Source organism: Trichechus manatus, unplaced genomic scaffold (genome assembly GCF_000243295.1).
Source record: "Trichechus manatus latirostris isolate Lorelei unplaced genomic scaffold, TriManLat1.0 scaffold00054, whole genome shotgun sequence".
Classification (NCBI taxonomy): Eukaryota; Metazoa; Chordata; class Mammalia; order Sirenia; family Trichechidae; genus Trichechus; species Trichechus manatus.
The window spans coordinates 13,806,882-13,811,370 of record NW_004443990.1 but is presented as its reverse complement, the minus strand read 5'-3'; positions in this window follow the sequence as shown (position 1 = coordinate 13,811,370).

Sequence of the window (4,489 nt, the reverse complement as noted above, 5' to 3'; positions counted from 1 at the left end):
TGAACACTTGAGAAAGAGATCTTTTGCAGCAGATTGGCCCAATGCAACAGTTGGCCCTCCTTATCTGGGGGTTCCACGTTCGTGGGTTCAACCAACTGTGGATCAAAAATATTAAAAAAAAAATCAGTTCCAAATAGCAAAACTTGAATTTGTTTGAGCGTTCCTTGTTCGCCTCCCTTCTTGATCATTTGTTACTTGTGTTGTGTACACCCTTTATTTCTGTGAAAAAAATGGCCCCTAAAAAGCAATTAAGTGGTCAGAGCAATCCCTCAAGGCTAAGAGGGAGCTTAAAGTGCTACTTACATAGCACTTTACAACTATTTACATAGCATTTACATTGTCCTAGGTATTATAAGTAATCTAGAGATGATTTAAAGTATGTGGGAGGATGTGCAAGTAGGTTATATGCAAATACTACACCATTTTATATGAGGGACTTTAGCATCCTTGGATTTTGGTATGGGTGAGAGGGGCTCTGGAACCAATCCCCCATGGATACCAAGGGGATGACTGCACATCGTTTGATATCTTGACTGCTGCTTCCATGGGTGTTGATTGTGGATCCAAGTAAAATGAAATCCTTGACAACTTCAATATTTTCTCCGTTTATCATGATGGTGCTTATTGGTCCAGTTGTGAGGATTTTTGTTTTCTTTATACTGAGGTGTAGTCCATACTGAAGACTGTAGTCTTTGATCTTCATCAGTGAGTGCTTCAAGTCCTTTTCACTTTCAGCAAGCAAGGTTGTGTCGTCTGCATATCCCAGGTTGTTAATGGGTCTTCCTCCAATCCTCATGCTGCATTCTTCTTCATATAGCCCAGTTTCTTGGCTTATTTGCTCAGCATACAGACTGAATAAATATGGTGAAAGGATACAACCGTGACACACACCTTTCCTGATTTTAAACCATGAGGTATCCTCTTGTTCTGTTCAAATGACTGCTTCTTGATCTATGTACAGGTTCCTCATGAGCAGAATTAAGGGTTCTGGAATTCCCATTCTTCACAATGTTATCCATAATTTGTTATGATCCACACTGTCGAATGCCTTTGCATAGTCAATAAAACACAGGTAAACATCTTTCTGATATTCTCTGCTTTCAGCCAAGACCCACCTGACATCAGCAATGATATCCCTTGTTCCATGTCCTCTTCTGAATCTGGCTTGAATTTCTGGCAGTTCCCTGTTGATGTACTGCTGCAACTGTTTTTGAATTATCTTCAGCAAAATTTTACTTGCTAACAATATACTTGTTACATTTTATGCAGCATTTTTAGGTGTTTGTGGCAGGAGGATTTTTTGAATATTTGGTCTGCGATATTGTCAGAAATGGAAGTGCAGCAGTCATATTTGTACTGTCCCCTACCCATGGCTGATTCGTCTAACCTTCAATACACTAACTCTCCTATATGTTGTTCACTCTGCCTGAAGTAGCCTCATCCACTCTCACCATCTGTCTTAGTCATCTAGTGCTGCTATAACAGAAATACCACAAGTGGATGGCTTTAACAAAGAGAAGTTTATTTCCTTACAGTAAAGTAGGCTAAAAGTCCAAATTCAGGGCGTCAGCTCCAGGGGAAGTCTTTCTCTCTCTGTTGGCCTTTTCGTCAATGTTCCCCTGGACTAGGAGCTTTTCTGCGCAGGGACCCCGGTCCAAAGGACACACTCTGCTCCCGGCACTGCTTTCTTGATGGTATGAGGTCCCCCACTCTCTGCTTCCTTCCCTTTCCTTTTATCTCTTGAGAGATAAAAGGTGGTGCAGGCCACACCCCAGAGAAACTCCCTTTACATTGAATCAGGGATGTGACCTGGGTAAGGGTGGTGTTACAATCCCACCCCAATCCTCTTTAACGTAAAATTACAATCACAAAATGGAGGCCAACCACACAATTCTGGGAATCATGGCCCAGACAAATTGATACACACATTTTTGGGGGGACATAATTCAAACGATGACACCATCTCACTTGATTTATCTAACTAACCTATACTTATCCTCAAAACCCAGCTCAGAAACCATTTTTTTCAAAAAGCCCTCCTTGGTTCTGTCCAGATGGAGCTAGCCTCTCCCTTCTTACTGAAGTTTTATTTTGGTACTCATTGGCAACATATTTTTGATTATTTGTTCACATATTTATTTACTTTCTAATTTTGAGTTTCTTTAGGGCAGGGTAAAAATGGCGTGGCATCAGACCTCCTCTAACTTCACAGGTAGGAGAGAGTCAAGATCAGTATCAGCCCCAAGGCTGATTCCTATGAGGTGGACGTCAAACATACCTCCACCCTCCAACCTTTTTACTAATTCTAACACCAACCCTCCCTCCCATGGCACTCTCTACTTCCCTGCTGGGTTCCATAATTGGTTGCAATGGCCGTACAGAACTCATGAATTATACTCATGATTATGGGGTGTATTAAGGAAGTAACAGGTTACAATTCCGGATCAGGAACGACTCAGGATACAGTTCTTCGATCAGGACAGTTGCTTCTCAGCCATACCCGCAGGCAGGCCTCTCTCAGCCCCTGGTCCTCAGCTCTCGGCCTGGCCTCTGCCCTGCTCAGACAAGTGTTACAAACTCTTTATCCCTGCCTATTAAGTGCCCAGAGGCACCCCACTTTACCAGAAGTCTTCTGCTGGACACTTAGCTCTCTTGCTCCGTGGATCGGCAAGCCTAGCCTGTGGGTCCCATGTTGATGCCATCTCGTGCCATCTTCAGTATTACAGCTCTCTCTGTCTCCTAGGTCTAGTAGGTTTTCAGCACAGGGACCTGGTTCCAAGGGATGCGCTCCGCTCCCGGCTCTTCTTCCTGATGTAGTTAGGTCCCCCTCCACCCTCTGGGATTAAGCTCCCTTTAAGTCTAGCAGGATGGCAAAACTGACCAATCCCCTACAAGGGTTCCAAGTACTTTATTTGTATAGTTCCACCCCCGCCAGGGTTCCATGCACCTTATTTCCATTATTAGCAGGCTGTCCAATCTCCTTGGTGGGCCACAAGCACCCTATTTGCCTAGTCCCATCAATCATTTTATGGGAGTTACAAGACCATGGCTAAAAAGGCCATATAAAATAATTCACTGCATCACAGCAGACTGGTCTTATTCATCTGTGTACTCCCAAGGACAGTGCTAGGTACATATTAAGTGCTCAAAAATGTTTGTTGAATTGAGTTCCTGAAGTGTAAGAAGCTGGGCTTGAAGGAAAAGAGAGGAGATCTGAGATAAGACTCTAGGTGGAAGACTATAGGGTTTTGAAAGGAGAGTCAGAAATGCCTTTGGAAGCTAAGAAGGTTCCTGAATACAATGGAACACTTTGAGGAATAGAGTAGCAAGGGTAGGGGTCTGGGGACCATGCTTTCAGGGGACATCAAGGTCAATTGGCATAACAAAGCTTAAGAAAATGGTCTGCATCCTACTTTGGTGAGTGACATCTGGGGTCTTAAAAGCTTGCAAGCAGCCATCTAAGATGCATCAGTTGTTCCCAACCACCTGGAGTAAAGCAGAATGAAGAACACCAAAGACACAAGGAAAGTATTAACCCAAGAGACAGAAAGGGCCACACAGACCAGAGACTTCATCAGCCTGAGACCAGAACTAGATGGGCCCAGCTACCACCAATGACCGCCCTGACAGGGAACACAACAGAGTCCCTGCTGGAGCAGGAGAAAGGTGGGGTGCGGAACTCAAATTCTAGTAAGAAGCCCAGACTTAACGGTCTGAGACTGGAGGTACCCTGGAAAGCATGGTCCCTGAATTCTCTATCAGCCCAGAACTAAAACAATTTCGGAGGCCAACTCTTCAGACAGGGATTGGACTGGACTGTGGGACATAAAGTGATACTCGTGAGGAGTATGCTTCTTAGCTCAAGTAGATACGAGAGACTAAACGGGAAGCCTCTGTCCGGAGGTGAGATGAGAAGGCAGAGAGGGTTAGGAGCTGGTTGAATGGACATGGGGAATCAGGAGTGGAAATGAGGAGTGTGCTGTCACAGTATGGGGAGAGCACTTAGAGTCACATAACAATGTATGCATAAACTTTTGTATGGGAGAAAAAAAAAAAGAAATGCCTTTGGAAAGAGGCACCTACTCGTTTCTTATCCACAAGTTTGTCTTTTGCCTCCTTCATCAAAGCATTTCTGCCTACTCAGGAATCTTCTCAGAGTTCCCAGAGATGTTGTTTGGCCACCTCAAGCTAGCTGGTATACTCCCAGCTACCTTCCATTTTGCACAACCTCTCCTGGTTTACCACGATTTTCTACTTCAGTAATAAAAAGAGCACTTCCACACATACCATCTCATTTATTTTTTTATTCTCATTTATTCCTTGTATCAATGATGTTAAAGAAGGTATAAACCCATTTTCTTTTTTTAATATTTTATTGTACTTCAGGTGAAGGCTTACAGAACAGATAGTTTCCCATGTAACAGTAACACACATGCTGTTTTATGACATTGGTTAACAACCCCATAACATTTTAACCCTCTAAATTCTC